The following is a 26,564-nucleotide window of genomic DNA, read 5'->3' on the forward strand; positions in this document are numbered from 1 at the left end:
TATATTATTTAGGATTTTAGTCTTTTTAAAGTGCTTTTACATTTACCTTCCTTTACCTCCTTAAAATCTGGGTGAGGTAACTGTCCACATCAATGTGTCCAGATGAAGAAATGGAAAGAGCACCTGGCTTGTCTAAGGCTGATCAGCTGGAAACCCGTGGAGGCAGATTAGAGCTCAGCATTCCCAGGTACCAGCGTGCGGGTCTTTCCTACACGGGAGATATGGAAGTAAGAACAGACGAGCGCATTTCTGTTCCCATGTCTTGGGCCGTGGCCTACTAGTCATATTCGTTCATTGCAGAACCAGCGATATGTTGTCCTAACTCTTAAAGAAGCCCAAGCAATAGGCCACTTGCTACGTGTTCTTCTCCTACAGTTTGGCACACGAATCCCTTACAAATGGGGTAGTTATCAGCGTACTCGTGGTGTTGGCTGTTGTCGGAAGGTCTCCTGTTATCCAACATTTATCCGGGCAACCATTCTGTCAATCACCATCTACCAAGCTGGTGGTCTGTGCCCTGGGTAAGTGATGAGGGATATTAAACACAAAGGCGTCAAGAAGTTGACTGAGACATAGTACTCACTTTCCTCGGGCGTGGGATCAAGAAGTGTCATGGGAATATTCTCAGCTGAGAACCTCAGTGCTTTTTGACTGCATTCTTGGAACAACCTTCTGCGACTTCTACCTGCTGTGCGTATAGATAATTTCAACCTCTGAGCTGTGACATTCAAAACCCTGCTCAATTTGACCTGTGCCCTCCCTTTCAAAAATTATCACATGTCATATGCATTTTGTGCTGGCCACACTGGGCTCCCGGCCATCTCTTGAACATTTCCTTTTCTCAAATTCTCCTCACCTGCAAACTCCTCTTAGTCACTTATAAAAGTTCATCCATTTATTCACTGAAGTTTTTCCACTGATATGCTCCAGTAGGTCCATACTTCCAGAGCTCAGACCCTCCATAATACCATATGGCAAATCTATCTCTAATCAGTTTTCATGTATATGTTCGTCCCCATTCATGCCATTAGAAGCACCTAGAAAAGGGCTAGGAGGAAAGAATGCAATTGTCTCTAGCTATCCAACACAGCAACTCACAAATAGATGTGTCAAACATAATTTCATATGTTCACTGAATCCCACTGTAATTTTTTTTCTTTTTGGGCAAATACACAAATTACATTTCAGCTTCCTTTACAGTAGGCTGAGACCATGTGATTGGATTGTGGCCAGTGGGATGTGGGTAAAGTGTAAACCACTTCCAGACTGATGGGCTATTGACCACCTCCCTTCTTCTCTTTCTTAAAGACCATGGAAGCCACATGTGTAAGATGGTGGCAAGAAAAGATGGAAGGAGCTCGGATCACTGTGTCACCACTGAGAATTGCCAAGGAGAGGCGCTCGATCTTAACATGAATGAGAAACACATCATGCTTTCATTATATTATGGAGATATTAAGGCTTCATTATCATGCAGCCTAGGCTAAACTATCCTGGTAAACTGCCTGTAAGATCTCTGAGGGCAGGCATAATTTCTGTCTGTTCCAATGCTGTGTCCAAAGCATTTGACCAAATAATTCAAATTATAGTAGGAGCTTAATGAGTATATGTTGAGTAAATTAATAAGTTAAATACATGTTTGTAAATTCTCACGATCTCTTGGTGTATCACTTGAAAAGGCCAATCTCAAGACTTCACATTCTGAAAAAAAAATACTGGCTCATGGGAAATCCTCTGTTTTATGGAAAAATTATTGAGGTATATGTGGTCACATGGGGCAAGTTGTTTTCTTTTATGGAAGATTCTACTTCTGAGGATTCTAGTAAATGGTTTTCCATTTATGGGCATTATGGTGCCCTTTAGGATTAGAATCAAGAGAATTCTGATTTGAGAAGGATATGGTTAAGGTTGGAATCAGATCTTCAAATAAGGCTACTGATGAAGTTTTGGGGTGATGGAGGGGTGGTCTGGAGCCGATAACCAGGAAAGAATTCTTGAAGACATCTTTGGTGCAAAATAGGTGATTTTATTAAAGCACAGGGACAGGACCCATGGGCAGGAAGAGCTGCACTGGGGTCCTGACGGGTAACTCATTATATACCCTCAGGTTGGGAGGAGGTCAGGGATAGAATAAGTCTCTAAGGAATTTTGGGAGCAAGGTTTCCAGGATCTTGAGGGGCCAGCTGTTGCTAGGGAAATGCCATGTATTCCTGTTTAATGAAACCTCGCTCATGAGTCCCTTTAGATGTATATTGGAGGCATCAGCTTGGAGTATGATTGGGGCATATATCTTGGGGCAGTTGAGATAAAGGAAATTGACTAACAGGATCCTCAAGGTTGGGACAATGTTAATCCAAGATTCCCTTTAGCCCCCAGCAAAGTGTCATCATCAGCTCCTAGAGGGAGGTCACTGCTGGCTTCAAGGACTTGTCGGTCAATTGGCTGTAGGCAGTAGGGAAATTTGGTTTTCCGTTTGCCTTAGTTTCCCACATCACCATGGCAAGCACTTGAACCCCTTTCCTTTGTTTTTGGGTAAGTGGGAGTGTCCAAGGAATATCACAGAGATCCTTTCTCAGGTGTGTGTGTGTGTGTGTGTGTGTGTGTGTACATGCATGCGTGCACCAGCCTGTATTTTGCCCTCAGCTTGCCCCAAGTTCTCTCATCACCAGCAGAAATTAAAGTATAATTTTTTCAATTTGGATTTCCTGATTAAAAACTTTATAAGGATAACAAATTGTTAATAAGAAATATAGCCAAGAGAAAAGGTTAGCAATCATGATGGGACACGGAAATTAACATGTGTTGTGTGTCTCCCAGTTGTCAAGCATTGTTTCAGGTCCTTTGTGATTCCTAATTTTGTTTAATGCCCACAAAGCAGGGTGAGGAAGACATTAGAATCCAAATTTTATGGGACAGTGGGGCTGTTGTTGCTCACACAGCTGGTAAACTGCAGAACTGAATTTGAACTTGGTTCTATCTGGCTTAAAATTCACTCATGTCCTTTCTTTTTTTTTCACAAGAGAAAAACAAGTTTATTAATATTAACAAGTTTATTAATGAGGGAGCACTCAGTGATGAGTAATTTGAAAAGATGGTTAGAACTTAAGCTTATATAGCATTTTAACAAAGGGCAATAATTTTGTAGAGAAGTGGTGAGATAAAGGGACATTGAGGTTCCAGGGGCAGCAGGTATACCATGTCACTCCTTGAAATCATGAGAAATAAAGATGAACCAGCAATCTGCCGTGATGCCAGGACTTTGGCTCAGGCTGAGTCACACAAGTCTTGGGGTATGCCACCACTGAATATAAGGGTCCTCTGGCGCATCTCTGTCCTGTCCTCTGTGACAGTTCCGATCATCTTCCCTCCCTCTACATTCCTGTGCTTGTTTACTCCTAGATGTTTAGATATGGCCTTGAGTTGTGAGTCTTGCACTGACCTCTTGGGCCAGATGACAGATTTAGTATCTGCTTTTGGACCCTCCCCACTCAACCTCCGACATGGGGGGTGTGCTAACCGGCAGCTCCATTTTGAATAATTGCTGTTCTTGCTTTACTCTGGACCCTGGAGTGTGGATCTACTTGGCTGGCAATTTTCTGGGGCCAATTCGAATCCCCACGACAGGATCAGACAACAGCTAATTAATTAATCTACTAATTAAATAAATCATGTATTATCCTGTATGTTGTAAGGAAAAGAACACAAAGCCACAATTGTTAATGTTAGAACTGAGAGTTTAGTGAAATGCCTGAAAACCCATTACACTTAAAGAAATTTCACAGGCATTATCTGATATGATATACAACCCTCTGAGGGAGCCGTTTTATATGAGAAAATTGAAGCACAGATTGGTTTTACTGACTTGCTCCCCATAACATAGCAATTAAATGGGAGAACAGATATTTGAACCCAGGCCCTCCGTTGCAAACATCTTGCTTTCTCCAAAATATCACATTGTCTGCGAGAAAGCAGTTTCCTACAATATCTGAAATATTCATCTGTTGCTTGTTGTTTGCAATACTGAGGAGTAGACACATGCATTTACAATGATAAGGCTCAAAAGGATTAATTTGGCCAAATCCAAGTGTTACCTTGATAAAGGGCCCGTGATGTATGAAGTTTCTGGGAACACCTGATATGTCTAATAGTTATACTGTGCAGCTTTTTAATGATGGGATGTTTTGTTTCTGTGGATTTTTATTTTCGGAGACCTCAGGGGAAGAGGGTGAGATTTTGAGGGTGCTGCCATGATTATAGTCTTTGATACAGGAATGTTGCAGATATTTTTGTTTTCACTCAGCAAGATCAAGGGGGAGGTGGTTGCCTTTTATTAAGGTTAATATGCAGTCTGGCTTCTGTCTTTGAATTTATTGGCTTTAGAATTTTCTCTTTCCTTTTCCTTCCTCCCCCATCTCAACGTTTGCTGCCCCTCCTCATACATGAAGTTATTTGTTAGTATTGGCAAGTGGTTTTTTAAAACTAATTCTGCCTGTGTTTTGAAGGAGAGGGAGTCTTTGTGTTACTGATGGACGGTATGGAACGTGGGATGTTTGCAATGTCATCAGCAATATTTCTAGACCACAAAACAAGCAGAGAAACAAAAAGCTCTCTGCCCAAAGAAACAAACAACCCCAAACAAATCTGATTTACAAAAAATGCCTGGTCTTTGGGGTACTTGTAACCTAATGTTAATTACAGAGTGATCTGGGAACACTAAGGTCTTAGTTCTATTCCAGTTTTCTTGTTTTCAATTAGAAAATAATCACTCTTCATTGGCTAAAGGCTTTTTGTTTAATGTTTTCCTTATATTTGAGAGAGAGAGAGAGAGAGGGAGAGAGAGAGGAAGAGAGAGAGAGAGACAGAGCCAGAGCTGGAGTGCTCAAGTGCAGGGGGAGGGGGAGGGGAAGGGAGAAGGAAGGGGAGGAGACAGGGAGGCACAGAGGCTCCAAGCGGGCTCTGTCAGTGAGCCTGAAGCGTGGCTTGAACTCAGGAACCACAAGATCATGATCTGAGCTGGAGTCGGATGTTCAACTGACTGAGCCACCCAGGCGCCCCATTGGATAAAGGCTTTTTAAAAGCTGCAGTGAGATGACAAAATGCTTTAGTTTCCATATTAACCAGTGCAGAAGATCTTTCAACCTGTACCGAAGAAGAGACTTAGGCCAATGTCTTCAATTATGAAACATTTTCAGCGAATCCAATTGTTGGGTTCATATCCCCCCTTTGCATTTCCGTGGAAGAATCTTTTATTCCTTTAAATCCAACTAGGTGGTTCTCAAACTTTCTGGTGCATCGAGTGGCTGGTGGAGCTTAAGAAAAGTATAGATTGCTGGACATTTTAATTCAGCAGGGCGGGATAGGCTCCAGGAATCAGCACTGGGTGATTCTAATGTCCAACGTGCTCCCACCACGTTCAGAGAAACCTCTTTCCAGGACAGTGGTTCTCAGACTTAAGCATGTGTTGGGATCACTAGGGACCTTTTAAACATAAATTGCTTGTCCCACTCCCAAAGCCCCCAAAGTTTCTGATGCAGTAGGTCTGAGGCTAGTCTGCCTTGTCTCACTAGTTCCCAGGTGTTGCTGCTGTTCTTCCAGGGACCTCACTTTGAGCACTGCTGCTCCTGAGTATTCCAGTGATGGTCTTCAGTTGGTCAGCGCATGATCAGACTTGGACAAATACCACTGATTCTGAGGAGTATGAGGACCTCATGCCTAGTCCATAGTTTGTTGAAGAATAACTCATTTCAGACATAGACCCCCTTTTCAGTAATCAGTTACCATTGTTCATAACAGAACCTCAAATTGGGACCCAAGTGAACAAAATTGCTAATTTTCTAACTATAGCTTTTAGAGGGCGTGCACAATGTCCAATGCATAGACTGTGCCTATGTTGACATAGCCTATCTAAAGCTGATTTTAACGCATTGATCATTTTGTAAATAACATCAAAGCACCGTGAACAGGAGGCGCAGTTCATGGCTTTACTTGGCTTTATCCAGGGCTGTCTCAAAATACTAATTTGAGTTAATGTGAAGAGCCATTATCAGTTGGGTTGAAAATAAAGCTATTTACATTGGTAGAGTCCGTAATAGATATTAGCCAATTATTGTCGATTAGCCATAGTATTAATTGATTATTATCTTTTATCGATCACTTCCTCTCTGCAACGATCTCTGCCGGCATCCTCACTATTTCATCTGCCGGCTAGCCTCATATTAACCCGAGTTATTTGGTTTAAATTTATTCTTACAAATGACCAAGCGAGTTATTTTTTCCTAGTCATTGGACGGAGAGAATTGTCTTACTTGAAATGTTAATGCTCTTGAGGTTCTGGTGCTGTTTAATGTGATATATATTTTCTCCCATGGATATAGGCGAGTGATTTTTAAATAAAAAAATACTTCCTTACGAGATTTAAGTAGAATAATAAAAAATAAAACATCTGCTCCCTGTTTCCACTTTTGATTTTCCCAGCAAGTTTATTGCACAGTGGATGGGAGTTTAGAAGGTTAATAACAGAAAACACAAGTAGTCTGGACAATTTGTAATGTCAGGAGAAGTGGAAGAAGAGAATATTACCAAATAGTACAAAACAGTGTTCTAAGTTAAGATCCAAAAGGCTAAAACAAAGAGCACAGGCACTTTATTAGAAAATTGGCCATCATCTATCCATAATGTTGATGAACGTGACATGTTGAGCAGGAGCTTTTTCATCCTTTAGTATTTTTTTCCTGTTCTATTTTGTATTTCTAGGAGAAAGGAGGAAGGAAAAAGATACACATAGTTATGTTAATCTCTGAAAAATCTTTTCAATGAAATTTTAACCTCTGCCATGTGCCAAGTGCAATAAATATCTTGCTTTTGTGTTGGATATACATATTAAAATCCCAACCTACATCTAAATTGCAGCCTTTGGATGATCACACTATTATACCAGATTAAAAAAAAAAAAAAGACAGGAAAAAAAAAAAAAACACCACCACAAAGAATTGATGGTAATTGCACCTGGTCTGGGTTAGAAAAGGGCAATTATCATTTCTCACTGCTTCTCTCCTTCTTATGTGAGTTCATCTGGATGACCTTTTGCCATTTTTGCCCAATGACATAGAGTATCCTGTTCTTGGACTGAAAGCACTCTAGCTAGCTTGCTGCTATAGAAAATTTCGGCAGATCATGGTCTGCAGTCACAATCAGAGACCAGTGAATGTGGGAGCAGAATTCTGTTTCCTCTGGAGTGAAGAGAAGCCTTTGTTTGTCCCATGTGACCCAAGCATCGGTTCAAGGATTTGACTTTGCCAAAAAGGTCAAAATAATGTATATGCTGTGAAACCGCATTTCAGCAATTAAAGATGATAAATATCATTAAAAAATAAAATCATTGTGCTTCAAAACCAGATATGAGAAGTAGTATACGTGATGGTTGGTAAGAGTAGATTTCCAGAGTTTCTCATCTGTAGTTCAGGTAGCCCAAACCCATGGCAGAGGTGGAGCTGGGTATGGAAGTGGGCGGGGTCTGAGAGAGTTCCTCTTAGAAAAGTGTTCATTTCAGTGTTTAGTTGTTGGTTACCTTTCATTGTAGGGATAAACGGCCCGGTTTTGTCAAAAATGAATGCTATTGGTTCCATTTATATAAAATATGGTCATATATGCATATAACTCAACAGCCTACTTATCTGGGTTATTCTGCCTTCAGTTCTATTTTAGCCCAAATTACCTGCTTTGGGAACAAGAATGCTTTTCTCAGGGGGTAATTATGAGTGTAATCGGAGGACCATCTGCTTGCCTTATGTTCTGTAGATGGCTCAAAGGAGATAGTTTCAGGAGAGTCCTGGAAACAGAACATTGCAGGAGGGGAGAAATGAAGATAACCGAAAAGAAAATAATAATTAGGAGTTTAAAGAGGAAGAGCATATGGTGCTGAGCATATAACTTAGAAACCAGTGTCCTAGACCCCTAGCCCGGATAAGATTTCCCCAGGAGAGAGAACTGAGAGAAAGCCCAGCTAGAACAGAGAGTGACCAATGAGCCTAAAGGGACTCTCCCGAGGGGCCAGTGGGGAGGAGCAGCAGATGGTATTTATTCATTTGTGATTTAGTGGTGAAGGACTCACCGCAGGCTAGGTGCGATGGCGGAAGCATGCTTCCCATATTCTAGACACAACTTTAAAGGAAAGCCTGAGGACCCTGGAGAATTTTCACACAGTCATCATTCATTTATAAAATATATGTAACACCCGCCCACCCTGGCCCAAGCAGGATGTCTTCCACTAGGCTCTTAGAGCAAATATGCTGATGTGCACGTTATCGTTCCTTCCCTTGGGGATTGCATGATGCCGTCGGGACGGAGGGACAGTAAGATATGTGCATGTCCAGGTAACCACCATCCACAGCACATTAATGGCACATTAGGGAGACAAAGTGTTCTGGGGTTTCACAGAGGTGAGAGCTAGTAGTTCCTGGTGGGGCCTTGAAGGAGGGTTCACAGAGGATGTGGAATTTGAGCAGGACTCGTGTGTGGATGAAGAGAATTTTGCTTAGCAGCAAAGGGCCCCTAATATGGAGTTAGGAGTCCACACAAAAACTTCAGGGACCTTAAGTAGAGTGGTTCAGGATTTTAATATTAATCTGATGAGACAATAATTATATAAATATTTTTCACGCTTTAAATACATCAGAAATGTGATTCTGCATTCTTGGGCGATTAAGCCGCATTTGAAAAGATGTGCACAATCAACCTTCAGTGTTTCTAGATTTAGCATATGTTAATCCTGCAGCTGTGACCCCAGAAATAGAATTTTAGCAGGAATAATTTTTTTTATGTCTTTAATTTTTTAGCTTTTGGCAAACAAAAGGGGAATGGTTTGAATTGCAAAAGCCATTCGTGTTGTCAGATTGCCCTCCATTTAAAGCCAGGTTAGGGTCTTGCTTGGAGGAATTAAGGTTTCTATTGTCACCGCGACTCCCATACTCCACATGAGCTGGTTGGTCCTAGTCTCTTTCATCAGTGTCAGTGGTTGAATCTATATAATGGGAACACTTGCATCTAACATGTTTCTGCGGTCATGTAATAAATAACATCTTTCCATAATTTTTGGAACTGGCAAAAAAGTAATACTGGGATACAAGGTATTTTTTTTCACAAGGCAAGTTATATAGCTACTTTTTTAAAGGACAATGAATACATAGAAATCGCCCCCCTAAGTATAGTACAACTGCCTTACTTTTTAGCCCATTTTCTTTCCTCCGTCAATTTTCATAGGTTCATACAAGTCTTAGCTCTTCCCCCTCTGCACACAGGCCTCCTGTCCCTTCTCATCCTGCAGGTCTGCTGCAGTAGAAACCTGGACTCTCAGCAGAGGTGATTGGATCAACTGAGGTGTGAATTATGTTTAATTAGAACCTGTCACTTAGAAGGAAGTGAAAGGGCATTTAACCTCTGTTCATTCCGACTCGGCTCCTCCGAGCCTCCCAGGGCTCCACTCTGGAGGGCATGCCTGCTGCTCTTGGCCAGGATGGGCCATCAGTGGTCCTTTCATGTCTGTGAGCTGTCCAAGAGCACATTCATGTTACAGAATGAATGCCACAAAATAATCTTTAATCCCTGTATGTCCTATTACAAAAACATGCAAGATGCATGTAAGATGAGGCATGTGAGTTTCCTGCCTCCCCTCCCTCAGAGGCTCCTTCTTCTCCGGGACACCTGATTGTCCTACAGAATGGGCAGGCACGTATTCTTGTCATCCTCACTGTGGTGGCGACTGAGGACAATTTTCATGGGATATCCCAACTTTTCAGAACTGTCAACTCCAATCACGCATTTCCAGCTAATGGTAGCCGTCTTCATTTGGTCATCCCTCTGACACTTCAGATTATGTCTGGGGCCAGCCATCCAAGACTTTAAGTTAGGACAGGTCCATTAAGTTGGTGATTTTGTCAGGAAACTCCTGGTGAGAGGTTGCTGGGGTTGAGCTGAGAGGGTCCATTACTCCCAAGTAGTCTGAGGTCAGTGGATGGCCAGTACGGATGTGAGCCATGGATAGATGGATAAGCCAACTAGGTCAACCATCAGTTGGAAAGACTAGTTGCTGGGAAGTCAGAAAGAAGCAGATGGGGTGGAAACCATGCCATGCTGTTGATAGGGCAAAAGTCACTCTACTTTTTTTTTTTTTAACGTTTATTTATTTTTGAGAGACAGAGAGTGACAGAGAAATGATCAGGGGAGGGGCAGAGAGAGATGGAGACACAGAATCTGAAGCAGGGTCCAGGCTCTGAGCTGTCAGCACAGAGCCAGACACAGAGCTCAAACCCACCAACCGTGAGATCATGACCTGAGCTGAAGTCAGACACTTAATTGACTGAGCCACCGAGGCGCCCCAAAAGTCACTAGAATTAACGTGAGTTATATTTATCCAACACAGTTATCTTCTGTAGATGACTTGGCACACCTTTCTGGGTTGGGTGTAGGTACCTAAAATTTGCAGGAATGCTACACAAATTTGTGCTTATGGAAATGAACTTATCATCTTCTGATTGCTTTTATCATGTTGTCTATGAATGACGCCACGATTCTCCCTGCTTCTCTCTCAGATCCATTAGATTGTTAAGGCCTCCTAGCTTTGTCTCTGAGATCTCTGTCACACCCTTTGGCTTCTTCCTTCCTCTCTTGTGCAGCCCATTGCCATAGCCCCCTAACCAGTCTTGTCTCCAGCTGTGTTCCACTCTGCTTTTTACACACAGCTGGCAATCTTCCCGAACCAACCTTTGATTATTTACTCACATGCTCCAAACCTTTCAGAGATTTTCCATTCCCTTTAAAATAAAGAGTAATTTCTCAGCTGGCGTGCTAGGCTGTCTTTGATCCAGTTTCAATATGTTCTAACAAATCTGTTTCTCATCACTCCCCTTCTTCGTGAGCCATCGCTGCAGGCAAATGAAGGGGGTAATTCTCTCCATGGCCATACCTCCCATTTTCCTACCTTTGTTAGTTTGCTTCCCTCTGCTGTGACATTCTCCTTTCAGTCTGCCTCTACCACTTTCAAGTGATTGAATCCTACCCATTCTGCCCCCGTTCCAATGCCATGTTCTCTGTGAAATCATCCACCATTGAAATAGGTAAGATGGAATCAATCTTTACCTTCCCTGAACTCCATGGAATTTTATTTATAATTATCTTGTTTATGTCTTTGTTGTGATACGTCTTATAATTCCTTGTAGGACTGAAATATCATTAAGGTCAAGGCTATCGTCTATTCAGTTTTGTAGCCATATGGCTCTTAACACTGTACTTTGACAATAGATAATGTACAAGAATATTATTTGAGTGAATTAACAAATGATTGACACAAGGTATCCATTCTTACAAATACGGGTGCTAGAAACTTTGCTATTCATACTGCTATGGACACAAGTTTTCTGTGAGTATAACTTGGACTCAGTAGGTCCCAGGATTATGGAAGATGCAAAGAAACAAAACTACAGGGTGTTTGATTTAGATTTATAAGGAACTCAAGGGGAAACTAAATTTGTACTTCTAAATAGTTTGATTAGAGAGGAAGTTATTTGCTAAAATCCTTTCTGAAAAGGTAAATGATAGCATGGTGATTCATAGAGAAGATTAATGCAAGCCATAGAGTATATTATTTTGGAAACATTATTTCAGAGGATTGGGTCAGTAGGCATACATTCTGCCTATAATTCCAAAAGACCATGCATTTGGCCATTACTATTTCCTTTAATTTTTGTTTACCCCCTTATCCAATTCACCAGGAAAGTGATCTTCTCTGATTGTTAAATGAAGATACTGAAATTTGCTTGGAAAGAGAAAAAAAGCATTCTTTTAGTAGACTTTGTAATTCCCCGCAATTTCCCTGCATACAAGTCTGGCTCATTTTCTTACTGAAGGTAGACTATCTAATGATTCTGGAGAGAAGCAAGCAACATGATATGAGTCCTTTCTCTGAGTGGGAGTTTAGGAGATCTTAAAAGAGAAAAAGCAAACTCCAGATGAAAATTAGGCCATTTTAATTGATGAATCACACAATATTTCATTTAAGGAGTAACAAAAATGATTCCTCCAATCTTATCATGTAGATGTAAAAGAAGAGAATGTCACAAATGATGCCCAAATAGGACATGTTGAGAAGCAGTGTTAATTCAAGTAGCACACGTGTAATAGAAATGTGTGGAAGTTCAAGGGCATTCTTGAATGATTGGATAGAAAGAATCTAACTTAGAAAATGGGCTAAGTTATGAACAGTTAAACAAGGCTAGTTGTGGTAAAGGAAGTCACTCTTGGTGCTTTTTTTTAATGGAACTGCTCCAAGTTGGATAGACCAGCTGAAGATACTACTGGCTTTCCACTGATGAGTCAAAGTGGCTGAATTTGTAAGATACACAGGAATGGACACTTGGGTGACTGAGTTGGTTAAGCAACTGACTCTTGATTTCAGCTCAGTTCATGATCCCAGGATTGTAAGAGCTAGCCTTGATTTGAGGCTTTCTCTCTCTCTCTCTCTCTTTCTAAATAAATAAATAAATAAATAAATAAGTAAATAAATAAATAAATAGACACACAGGGAAATACAGGAGAAGAGACACTTCTATCCCAGAGATGGGTGGTCCATGCTGAGTTGGGGATGGGAAGCAGCATGGTCAGGCTTAATTAAAGACAGTAGTAGTCTAGAAGGGAAGAGCTGGAAGAGGTAGGAAGGAGATGCCTATACTGGGTTTCGTCCTCCTGAATGCTCTATGGAATGGGTTAGTCACATGAGGGATGGAGTGACTCCCCTACTTGTAAGTCATCTACTAGCATTTGATCGAAGCCTTCAGTTGAATGACTACTTAAGCCTCTGGCATCCTTCAGTGTGTGTGGTCAATAAAGGAAAGACAGGAGAGGTGGTATTTGGAAAGGGGTAGCCCAGATGAAGGAAGAAAAGAGGACCCAGTCACTTGGGGAGAATAGAATTTTCCTCCTTAGGCAAACTTTATCCTCTGGTTGAAAAGCCTGTTTACAATGCCAGCTGGGGCAACAGCTAACTTAGCCTGGGTAACATCACGAACAGAGTCGAGTGTACCCCACATGGAACTGCTTTCTACCTTGGGCGTGACTTGTGTCATGAGGCCTTTGCTGTTCAGTAGCTCATTCACAGGTGTGCACAGGCTCAAAAGATGTTTCTATTGTATGAGTTGGGGTCCAGCATAAAGGTATGACAACAGACAGTCCTGTCACGTCACCTTTATTGAACTAACTGGGTTGTCCTCACATGTCTCTGTGTGTGTGTGTGTGTGTGTGTGTGTGTGAAGGTGTGTATATTGTGTGAGTGCAGGTGTATATGAGTGCGTGAACTTGGGAGTTTCAGTGCTTGTGTTTATGTGTGTACAGGAGTGGAAATCTTAAAGAGGGTCATTCATTTTATAATTGTCCTTTATTGGAGGATGGGAAGGGTATATAGATGATTCCACCTTAATAAAACTTTCTAGTTATCCGCTAATGAATTATTTCTGTTTGTGTAGATTATTTTTTCCTCTAATCTGAGCTCCTGGATGAATTACTACACCATCCTTATAAATGGGATGAGCGACAGTAATAATGATATTAATAGTGTTTCTCCTGTGGATGATTTTAAAAATGATATTGTGTTCAGTAAAAATTGGAGCTATTTCTCTTAAGCAAAGTTTAGTTTAAGTTGTAAATATTGCAAACTCTTTAGAAAGTTAAAAATAAATTATTTCAAAGGAAAAACATTGTTGAGTTTTAGAAGTATAATATTGGAGTTTGGCTAGCTCACCTCTGCTGAATACTGTGACATTACACATGATTTCCATATCTTCATTTTATGATCTTCATTTTGAATGATTTGATGGTTCAGAGGTGTGGTAATAGATATGAATTTTATTTTGACATGTGGAAGAAGGCATTTAGATGCGGGTGTGTGTGTGCACTGTGAAATGATTAGAAATTATCATGGGGTAGAAAATTTGTGATTGAGTTTGAATGATTGAATCTATTTTAAAATGTGCAGAGCTGTTAGGTTTCAAAATAATTTGTGCAGTCAAAAGAAATCAAAATTCATTTCAGTTATTCATATTTTATTTTTGAAATAAGCCATCATTATTTTATTATATTTTTTTTAAAGGAACGGCTTAACCACAACACCGATTCTCCCCAAGGAGGAAGGGATCATCTGGAAATCATGGTGATACAGTGCTTTCTCTAAGACAAAATGATGGGATAGTAGATGAAGACTCCAGTTGTCTTTTCATTAATTACCTGCTTCTTCTAATTTTAGTTAATATTTGCAAATAACTTGTGTTAACAAATGGCTAAGGGCTTTGGAGTCATGAAGAAAAATGGAACAGAAGCTAAAGGGTAAAGTGAGTAAAGGTCTAGGGACTAGGGGACGAGCAGTGGCATTTGAGGTAAAAAATACAAATTTGAAAAGGTCATTTAAACTTATTTCTTTCCTATTACTCCTGAGTTTCCTTTTATTTATTCCATTCGTGTTTACTTGTATGTTCTATCATATAATAATCATGGAGTAGATCCACCAGACGCCTCTATAAAACCGTACATGGAGGGCTGGATGAGTGTTTGGGGGAAGGAAGAAACCTGTCATCTATTTAGATCTATTTATTTAGGGTATGCCCATTTGTCTTCTTGTTTTCTGATAGTATTCTGGTTTTTCAGTGACCAACATCCAGTTGCAGGACCAGAGAAACCAGGAATTTTGACTGTTGTTTTCAGCAGTGTGGAAAATATCATGAAATTCACAGAGACCTAGGAAGAGAAAATGCCTGTAACCTTGAGGAAGTGACACATTAATCCATTTATTTATTCATACCTTCATCGACTAACTTAGGAGCAAGTGAAGCAATAACACTGAAGTTGCTCACCCAAGACATCTCACTCCCTGTGTGTTTGCTGTAGAAGGTGTCCCAGAGCAGTAGAGGGTGACACCAAGAAATGCCTCCTTTTCTACCGGCCAGTGGGCATGAATACACGGTTGAGTCTCAAGCCACCTTTCTATTTCCCAGGATCTCCCAGAGTGTTCTCCTGCAGAATTTTTTTCTAGATGCCTTCAGGCCATAAAATTGACCCTTTTGTGGTCATGAAGATTTTAGCATGGCCATCTCGGTCATTTGAAATAGCCTTTTCCCATTTTTTTTCCTAAAGCTCAGAATGTCTGCCAATAAAGGTAGTTTTCTTCTTTATGATTATTGCACATCAATGGATATTCTTTTGAACTTTTTTGCCTTACGTATGTTTATACGTATTATTTATTTATTATCCATGGTATTCACCCATTAGATGGATTTGCAGTAGATTACAAGAGAAATATATGATACCATCATTAGAATAAAGATATTTGATAGCATAACAAAAGCAGCAATAATAGCTCTACTTATTTAGCCTTTTAAAAATTTTGCAGGTACTTTCCATTAACTCACTAAATCTTTCCAACAACACTTTGTAGTATGCACTATTCATATTTTTATTTTATTCATAAAGAAACCCAGATGTAGAGGGTTTACTTACTGTGCTCAAAGTCTCTCATGAAGACAAGTAAAAAAATGGTGTTCATTGAGTAATTACTGTGTCAGGCACTGGACAATGCCTCACTCAAGGAATAGTGTCTTTGCACCAAATGGAAAAATACTAGGAAAATTAGCCACCATTAAGGACAAAGTTTTGGCACTAAATTATCTGGAAAGCAAGACAAAAGCAAAGGAAAACATGATATTGTATCGCTGTCATTATTTTATTGAAAAAGGCAGCCTGTTTGCCACGATGTAATATTTCATTATTTCTCCAAGGCTGTCCGGCTTAAAAGTTGTATGTATAATAAGTATTAAGTGAGTTTCATGAGCTTCTCCAAATTCTAATTAAACTACAGTATTAATTGAATAATTGTCCCAGAGTCGGGGTTCTTGGAGACCCAGGATTTGGATTGCCAAGATTACTTTTCGCCAGAATGGCTACCACCGCCCTCAGGAAACAAGCCATTCCGCCTGAACCACGACATGAGTTGGAGGGCTGAGAATTTGAGGTTAAAGCCTTTGGAGCTTACCCAAAGCCCACGTATCTGTGGTGTCATTTGTAAGGACACTACATAGAAATGAAGTAATGGCACCGAAGGCTTCTTGAGGTTTTCTTGTGTCAGGTGTCCCAAAGCAATGGGGAGACTCACTGTCCCAGGTCATCATTTTACCTTTTGTGTATGTGTGTAGATAGCAGGGAAGCTTGTGGCTCTTTCTGTAGATGTTTATGAAGGTTACTAAAGAATTTCTTTTCTCCTGTAATGGAGGTTCCCTCTCCCTCTCTATGAAATTGGCTTAAACTCTTCTTAGGAAATCATTTGGGATGTGGGAGAATCTTGAGTCTGTGTTTTGTGGATACCTTGATAAATCTGTATCCTAGATTCTAGAAAATAGGCCTGGAAGCGTCTGAGGGGAGGTATGGTGAACTACAAAATTTCTCTCCATTTACGGACAACTAAATCAGTTGAGCTGTATGGGTATATTGTAAAAATTAACTCCAGATGTACCAGCAAATTTATGTCGACCATAGTCAGGGGTATGTAAATACTCTGATTTCATGACACCATACATGCTAGCTTCCTTTTTCTTAAAATCAAACCAGTGAACACTAAGGGGACACCCAGGCAGACAAATCAGGAGGAAGGAGACATGGCAGACTTGCATGACGTTGCATTCTTATTGATTTCTCCTCAGAAGTTGTCCGGCCGTCAACTCCCTATAGGGTGGAGTGAGACTGTAAGATACACTTTTGAGAAAATGCTGATCTTTTGATGCCTTTGAAATTGGTTTACAACTGAACTTTACTTCTTCTGTAGCAGGATATAGGGCAGGGTAATCAATGGGGTGAGTTTATTCATACTTGTGTTCAACTTGAGACATTTACTTTCTGAGCGTCCCCAGTTTCTAACACTTACCACCGTGGAGGAGAGGGGAAGGTTTAGTAACTCGAGTTTGGTAATATGCATCCTTGTTTGCTAGGAAATTTGCTGGAAGATGCTCATTTTCTACAGGTCACAGAAAAGTCAGCCCAGAGATTTGCCACTTGCTATTTATAGAGCAGGTAATTTTTCTGGGGACGCATCTCTGGCTCCCAGAACTGAAGCGAACGACTTAGCCCTAAAAGGTTCAAGACCCTTCTCAGGCATTCTATGAAACGAAACCTTTGAATTTCTGCCCTCTCCCTGCCCCTCTGGGCTGCCTTTTACCAGGAAGGGATAGTTGCTGTTCTGGAGCAGATGTTTGCAATTTGGGTTTCAAAGACTATTATCAAAGATAATAATGCTCCTCTGTCTCACCTGGTTAGCTCCGTCTTTGCATGAAAGGAATTGCAACTGAAAAAGAACAGTAAGCACAAGAGGAATCCATGCAACGCCCTCACCGCAAGGAGACAGGAACCCTCCATCCACTGAAACCAAAGCCAAGAGGCTACTAATAAAGGTCTGAGGGCAGCTGTGTCCTCTGGTGCCTTTGGGGCATAGCTCTTCCCTTGGTTTCAGCTACGAAATGGCCTTTGAAGACATTCAATGTCAAAGAAGAGCTATCAGAAAGGAAGGGTCCCTTCTCTTCATGGGGTGCACTCGCCTGCCCCTGTGAGCCATTCCGCACCGGATGTGAGTGTAAGGGACGTTTTCCTCACCGTGGAAGTGACCTGTCATTTGAAAGGTATAGGTCACTGAATAAAAAGCTCCGTGTTGCTTACGACTGAGAAGTCTTTGCAAAGGTCCCTGACACCCAGGAGGGAACCAATGTTGTCTGAAAGACCGAAAGAGGCATAAAAAGTCAGAGAGGCGCGTCCCAGCAGCTACCTCGGAAGGAATGACCTCTCCTGTGTTTGACGACCGCTCATACTTATTATCAACCTCACAATCACTGGAATTTGATGAAAAAAGAATGCTGGTCTAAGGAGAACGTAAATCACTGTGCAGATTTCAATTTGTGATTAGCTGTATTTGTATAAAAATGTTCAGAGGTCTTGAACCATGAAAACTAAAAAGCATACCCAAGAAATAGCGATGGTCATCATCCTAATAAGAGAAGACGTTAATAATTTACTGCTGGAGGAAAAATGATCAAAAAGGGATCGAGAGGCCCCAGATGCTCCGTGGTGAAAAATATTTCTGAAGAAAAATGGCGAGCGTGCCTTCAAAAATAAAGATATTATTGAAATACTCCTTCTAAGAGAACTATTTTTTTGATGCCCAAGAAGTCATGAATAATATTTAAAAACAGAAAACATACTTCCTTCATAATCTTTTGCAAATCCTGTCGAATGCTAAGCTCCCCTTAAGCTCTGTTTACAAAGAATTCCACCAATGTTCAACTTGATACGGTGGATTTGCTTTTACTATGCAATTGGAAAATTGACTTTTGTGCTCCTCAGGTTTTTTTTTTTAAACAAATTGAATTTCTGAAATTCATTATTTCTTTTTCAGTAAAATGCATAGCTAATGTTATTAACGCTTTTCTACACCTTTCTACTACCTTTCATTTTCCCTTGAAACAGATAGAGGTTTGTGAGCTGATGTATAGGAAAAATCAATCTGAAAATACTTCAAAATGAGAATTCTTAGGCTGCCAGGATCAGATTTTCCAGTAGGGGGCAAGAGAGTACTACATATAAAATCCAGAGAGCCCTCCTCCCACCCTGTACCTTTGCAAACCAATTAAGTTCCTGACTTGTGAAATGCTGAGCGTGATAGGGAAAGCATATTTAAATCCATTAAATATAATCTTTTCCTTATATCAGAGGGCTATTAAGCATGATCACTAGCTGCTCGGTGAATCTCTCTGGGAGAGAAAGAAATGAATTTGGGGATTTGGGAAAGGCCAAGAGGATGGGATGCAGCACTTTGGCCAAGGCATCACATCAGCTCTCCAGCAAATATGCTGCCAGAGCTCAGTGGTGATGCCCACCCCAACCCCCTTCCAACCGCTGGGGGAAAAAAATCAACCCGACCTGTTAAAATGCTGGGTATCTGTAAGACACTTTCCTGTACTGAATGCATGTGCATAGTCATTGAAGTGTCCCTGCCTAAGTAGCTGCTTTTAGTCCAGATTAGAGACAGACATCATTCTATTTATGTTATGGATAATGAGTTCACACACATATTGGCCAATGCAACTGAGAGAATCAATTACTCATAATTGATCCAAGCTGTAAACTTTCCCGTTACGGTTCAGGCATTCTATGATCATCTATACAGTTCTTCCAGAGCAAATTTCTAAATCAAACCTGGACTTTCTTTCTAGACTTTTTTTTTTAAAGACCACTAATTCAAATGCATTTTCTATGTGTGTTCCCCTCGCTAACTTCTTAATTTTGACAGAGTGCTTTTTCCTTTCTCTAATTTTTCTAGAAGAAGTAGTCTATAAAATCAAATCAAATTACCTCATGGTGCACTTGGTATATATATATGTGTGTGTATATATATATTCAAAAATATTATTTTGGAAAAGGCTCCATTGTATTGTTTAAAGTATGGTATTGGCAATCATTTTGGTGTATTATAATACATTTAAAAGGAAACACAATGCCATTTGTCATAAACCTCTACTCGCCCTTGGTTTGTGTAATATTTATTGGCTATACACGTCAATAGCTTCCACACGATCAGGTTATGTTCACTTGGTTACTTGAAAAACAGATGGTTATTTGAACATAAACTAAAGTACTTCAGGGAAAGTATTTGAGGTACAGTGATGTAAAGACTATGGTAAAGTTGTCTGAATCAGGTAAGTGGCTTCCCAAAGGATAGTGTCGTATTTTATAATCTATTCCTTGGGAATAAATTTGCTTTGTTTACACGACATTGTATTTCATATGATTTACAGAGTCACTAAAAAAGAATACTAAACTCAACTTCCTTTTAGAAGTAAATTCTAATTGTAGGCAGGCTGGTTTCATTTGTGACGGAAGCTTAGAAGATCCAATTCAGGAATAAATGCTTGGCATATTGGAGTCGTGGTCAATATCTTTGACCTAGTAAGCAGCTTCTATATGACAAGTAAGCAAGACCTTCAAATGAAGCAAGGGATCGGTTTCTGTATATTGGGGGCTTTATTTGGATTTATGTGGAAACTAATTTCTCTACTTTTTCCATGTTTGTTTTTATCTTATTTGTAAGCATAGTTTTGCTTATTTTTCCTTTTCCAGACAAGATTTTAATCTGTTCTTAGTAAGTCATCTGTACCAGGGTCACATTAAAAGGCTTCTGATAAGCCCTCAGTAGATTTCTTTTCTTTCTTGACTTGTATTTATGGTACTTCTCCTTGCCAGTTAGAAAATTAGTCTATGTGGCTGTAGGAAAGAGATACAGAATGGTTTCTTTTTTAGTTAAAATACTGTCTACATAAAGAGGGGACCTGAAGTAGTTTCTCACAGAGGTTTTCAGATGGGGGAGTTGTTTTTACTCATCTCTTTTCTGCAAGTTTGAATTAGCCTCCTTACTAGAAAATGATTCAAAGCATCACCTAGATTGCATTTTTAATTGTGATTCTTCATCTTTATAGAGGACATTCTATGTCTATATCAAACTGCACTGTAAAAACATCCCCAAGTAGATGATTCATGTTTTGAATATTTCAAAGTAGGGGAACTACCCTGAAAAATGATTGTATTATACTTTTAATTTGAAAATCTCCCACATGTATGAATTCATACAATACATTGAAAATACACAATACACAAAAATAGAAAATAATTCAGGTCAATTTTTCTGCCCAGAGTATTATAAAAGGGGCAACCTGTCAAATTCAAGAAAATGTTTTACATTCATATTGTTTAGCATTTTTCTTGAAGCAGCTGGGTCAAAGAATCTTAGGAACTCAAGAGAATTAAGTGGTCGCATTTAGCTACAAATTTAATTTTTAGCTAAACGAACTTGACATGCTTTAAGGTGAAAAGGAGTGCCGTCCTATGTAAGTTCATTCTGGTCTTCGAGCTTCTGCAAAGTGGCAGATACACTGTACAGTGGCTTCTCTATCGCAGACGTTTGTCTTCACACATGCGTGGAAAGCCCAAAAGGCATAACCTCCTCTGGGGCATTGGATGGTGGAATTGAAGGTCTATTGCCTCGGGAAAACGAGTCTCAGGCATTTGTGGATATCCTTAGGAGGAATGAAATAGAGACTAAATACCTTTACCTGCAGAAGTTGCAGAAACTCCTTTCTTCTATTCAGACTATCTCCCTTTCAGCTTTTGTTTTCCAAGAGGGTTGATGATTTGTACCTCTGAGAAATGGAATCTGTAATGACAAGTTTCTTTTGTGGACTATGTACATTTCAGAGGCTAGAAGGCATCCAGGAACGTTAGCATAGAAGCAACTGGGTTCTCTTGGTGTCTGTATCCGTGGACAGAGCTAGCCTATCGTATACATTCTCCAGATATGCCATTCTAATCTCTTATTGTCTGTCACGGTTCTCTGTTGACATTTGTTCTACAAAGGGTAATTCACTATTTATGACATGCAGAATTCATTAATGTGTGTCACTCTTGTAAATTTTTTAATCATCAACAACTTGTATTACAGGCAAAAATGTGCAACTGTCACGCATATCATTTTGTAGTAGTTTACTGACTATGAGATTTTTCATAAATAGAGTAGATGTTAACAGTGTAGACATCAGAAAATAAGCCTTTAATTGGTTGCGTGCCCTGCCTTTCTGGGCACTTTCCTGAGTACAAACAGAAGCCTGTTTTTCAATGGTTTTTGTTCATTTTCTATTTAGCTAATATATGTGCTCATATGGGCTTGACCAGATGATTAGAAGAAAAAGTCATCTGAAGTTGTTTCTGTATGATATCGCCTGTTTGCATCTCTGAACAGGGGCTTTTCGGTTCAGACCAAGGACTTTCCTGTGCTTTGTTATGGCCAACTTTTAGAGTGAAGTTATTTTGGTGTCTTGCATGTTTAACAATTGAAAACCGAAAATTTCTCATTTTCTTGTGAAACCAAGATTTTGCCTTTTTTCAATAATATCCCTTTAACCAAAGATACATTTTACTCACTCTTTGGAAATGGTCTATAAAAAAATGTTCCCCAAGATGAAAGCTATTTAAAGGACACTTGAGAACATAGTCAATACACACTTTTGGAATAAAAAATAAGCAAATGAAAATGGGTTCCTCGGTTTCAAAACAAACTCCAAATCCCTAAGAGCAAAATGAAGAGCTCTCTTATAGCTTGGGTTCATCTGGAGACAAGTCTAGAGACAGAAGTACTCATGGTCTAAGGGGCCGATTATTTTCTTATTACCTTTGACTTGACTAGAAAGAGGAAGACAATCTAAGACCAAACACAAGGCAAGTTTCTGAGGAACTGCACCCAAGGGACAGAATTAGATCCAGTGACCCTCATGCCGCTTAGAGTCTGAGTTAGGAAGAAGAGTCGTTTTAACTCAATAAAAAGAATATTTATCTCTCCAACGAGGTTCCTTAGAGGATACAGAGTTTCTTGTCCCTGGAAGAACAGATGATCACCCGGGAAGCGAACATTAAAAGGGATGCAAACATTAGCTCCGAGTTGTATTTCAGCCCAAGGCTCCTTTCACAATTGGAGTTGAAGTTCTGCATCTGGGAATAGGCAGGGTCTTCTGTGAAGCTCAGGTATTTCCTGTGTCTTAGTCAGATGGGGTTAGAAACCACGCAGACAGCCTATTAAATGATATTAACAACCAAGACTACATGATCTACAACCAGTCCTCTTTTTCCTTCTCATTTTCCCTGGCCTCGATTCTTCGTCTTCTCTGTTCAAATTCCTCTCCTGTAATACTAAGAAGTCAGTATAATTTCTCACCAGGGACGGAGTGGGTCAATCACTTTTCCAGTGGTTTCTCTGATTCATTAATGTCTGTGCTATAGGGGGAAAGTAATTAAAGGAGGGAAAAAAAATCCCCATAAAAATCTACCTCCTCCCTAAACCGAGGAGCCCAGTGATCCAGAGAGCCAATTCCACAAAGTGACTTAGATTTCCAGTGCTGCCAATCTGGCAGGCCTTCAACACTAGATTTCTAAAAATTTAAAAGGGGGAAAAATACCCAACCTGCCAAGTATCACTCTACTGTCAATAAAACCAAATGAACTGCTTTTTCTGAATATTGACCCCCAAGGAGAAGAGTATGCTGATTACCTTAAACATCACAAATTCTTTTAAAATGCTTTATTCCAGGTAGTCTTTACTCTTTAAATATTTTATTAAGAATGATCAAGTATTTTCTATTAAAAAGTTGACCTTTGGGCTAAATTAATCATTAATATTTTAAACGATATAGATTACAGCAACTTTGGAGTAGGTGTTTTTTTTTTTTTCTTCCCTAACATGCCTAGAGGCCTAGTAAAAGTGAATCGGACTATTATATATATTAGTACTGTTTTACTGGAATACAATTTTTCCTACTTTTGAATTTTGGTGTAATATTTATGTATTTTTCAAGAGGCATTTACATAAAACTTAATCTGGAATGTTGACAAGGAAAATAAAACAAGAAAAATAAAAAGTCAACTTTCATATGAAAAGGAACCAGTGTGTGATTATCAGTGAAAAATTGTGGGTCCTATAAAAAAAGGCAAAAAGGATCAGAAATACAAGCTATCATCCAAAGCATACAGAAGAGAAGGTGTTTCTAATGGGCATTTAATGAGGAATAAGTTGCTGAAACTCCAGTTATTACAGTGTTGGCTGGAAGGAAATGAAAACGTGGTTCTAAAAGTAAAATATCTTTTGAGTAACTACAACTTCAAAATCAAATTAAAAACTGAAACTGATTATAAACAGAATGGGTAAAATAACAAAGTTCAGACAATCTTGGTGACTTCGTACTCATGGCTAGGGGTTACGTGTGTTAAGAAGCAGGAGGGGATCCATGGCCTCTGGCAAGGACAGTTATGTTTGCATCTCTCTCTACGTAATCAAGGCAAATCCTTAGCACACGAACTGTGAAGTGCGTAGGTTACTTTGTGAATGACCAAATCAGAAAAGAAAGCATTTTTTTGGATGGTTCTTAAGGCAAATCATGTGACTTGAATTACAATTCGATGTACAAAATAGATGCTTACAAGTATTTACATTACATCAGAGTCACTGAAACAGGGATGCATTTGAAAGTACATACATTTATCACTCTTTACTTATTGTGCTTTAAATAGTAATCTCTTTTGATCCACCTTTGGGACAGGCTGAAAAGATGGCAAGAGAATCCGCAACAGGGGAATGTAAGTATCTAGAGTGTTTGCTGATCAATAATTCCTCCACTAGTCACATTCAATTTGTTCATTGATTCATTCAGTTATTCGTCCACAGACTGGCCCCAGATCATCAGAGATGAGTCACATGGAGGCTGTGGCTCGACATTGTTTAGACGAGGAAGAAAGCTCTCCTTATCCTGAACTTGTGCTAGTTTTAGAGATGGCTTTCCGTCTTTGGTGGATTTTTTCCCCTAAAATGGAGTGAAGACTTAGGGATTCTGAGCCAATAAAGGACTCCTGGGAACATAAACAATTTCACACAGAGGCTTCATGTTTTTAGATGGAGGCATTGGGAGGTTTCAGAATACAAGGGAAAAAATGTTTTCAAATATAAGTATGGGGGAATAATACAGAGCAAAATATGGATAATTCTTTATAATGAGAGAAGCATGGTATGGCTGGAGGCACCTAGGTGTCAGAATAAAAGAGACAAGGATTAGGGTTCACATTTAACCATTTATGTGGTATGTGGCCTTGGCTATATTATCAAGCCACCCTGATTGTTTGTTTCTTCTTCTGAGGAATGCAGCAGTAATACAGGCTGAGCATGATAATTGTGAGCATCAGGAATTAGGTATATAAAGCACACCACATTCTTTTCTTTTCCTTTCATGTGTGTGAAGCTTGCAGGTGCTTTGTACCAAGCCAAGTGCTCTCTCTGTTTGAGCTTATTTAATTTTCTCACCCACCCTGGAAGGAGGTATACTATCTTATGTTAACAGCTGGAGAGACAAGGCTCTAGAGATCTGGAATGATTTGCCTCATGTCAGTAAATGAGGGAGTGTGGACTGGAACACACACGGGAGGACCCCAGGACCCCATTCCCACATGGACATGGACATGTGCATTGTACCTCTGCATCCAACGCACTGAACTCCGTCACACACACAGTGGAGTCAGTTAAGGAATCAATCTTTTTTTCCCCAACAATAGGGTTCCTAAGTGTGGTGACATCTCACCGTGGCTGGAGGTTAACCCACAGTGCTGTTAATGGAACCACACTACTGCTAGGCCTAATTTCTTTCTTTGGGGAAACTTTAGGAATGTTTATTAAAAAATGAGTAATATGCTTTATCTCTCCCCAAAGGTATCAGAAAACCTATGCCTTATGTAATGTAAATCTACTAGAACAGAACTTTCTTCTTGTTTTGTTTTTTCTTTTTACTGTGTTGTTGTGTCCCTAGACCTTAGACCAATGTCTGGCATAGAGTAGGTGTTGAAAATATTTTTTGTGGAGTCATAGAGCAGTAACGCTTTGAGAAATCCAAGAAAATAACCCAGACCACGTTCCACCCATCACCCAAAGTAGCATGAGTTCTTTTCCGGTGAGAATCAGATTTGCATCCAAACTTTACAGCTTACTTGTTTGGTGCAACCATGATGATTTAAGGTACAGTTCCGAGTTTCTGTATTTCTTTTTAAAAAAATTTCCTTTGTACGTATCTAGGATTGTATCTCAATTTATTAGGATAAGATAGAGAAAACACTTAGCTGTAAGCCTGGCACACGGTGATAAGTATTTGTTTTTCCTCCGTCTCTTTGTGACTTATTGATATATCAGCTTATAATATGCCACTGTTCATATTTGCAAAATTCCTGGACAGTGATATAAGAAATATCCTCATTTATTTTAACAAAATGCATCGTCCCCAAATGCTATAATGGATTTTCCATTAACAAATAGAGCATTCAAATTCTAACCTGGAAGACAAGTAGCTATTTCTTTGTTATGAAGTTTCATAAATATATTACTCTTGTCTTTATTTTGTTCGACTTCAGCTGAAAGACAGTTTTAACATAAATAAGAAAGCTGCTTTTTTTAAAAAAATGTGTATAACCATCAACATCTGAGAATACTAAAATCTCTTGCTCTTGATACTTTATATTCTCATTTCTTCCAGCCGGTTTTCGTTGTCATTCTATCTACACAATTGGAAATGACCACCCTGTGTATGTAAAATTGCTTCTGGGAACTTCTCAGTGTTTATCCCATATTGTGTTACAATTACTTTTGGCATCTAAAGTCAAAATTTGCCTCTCAACCTAGACTTAACTTTTTTTTTTTTTTTTATCTTCTGCCTTTGAAACAACATATTGGCAGATTGTTTGTTCTTATCTGAGGTCCTGGGAGTTCCCTGGAGATTTAAAGTGTACTTTTTCTCATAAACCTCATGTGGAAGTTTTGTTTTGTTTGGTCTCATCTCCCCCACATACTTTCTGTTTTCTGTTTCAGAACAAATTACCCACTTACTGCTATGGGCCTTCCAGATACTCCAATCTGTATG

This window comes from Hyaena hyaena, unplaced genomic scaffold (assembly GCF_003009895.1).
Source record: "Hyaena hyaena isolate Hyena2069 unplaced genomic scaffold, ASM300989v1 scaffold_541, whole genome shotgun sequence".
Lineage (NCBI taxonomy): Eukaryota > Metazoa > Chordata > Mammalia > Carnivora > Hyaenidae > Hyaena > Hyaena hyaena.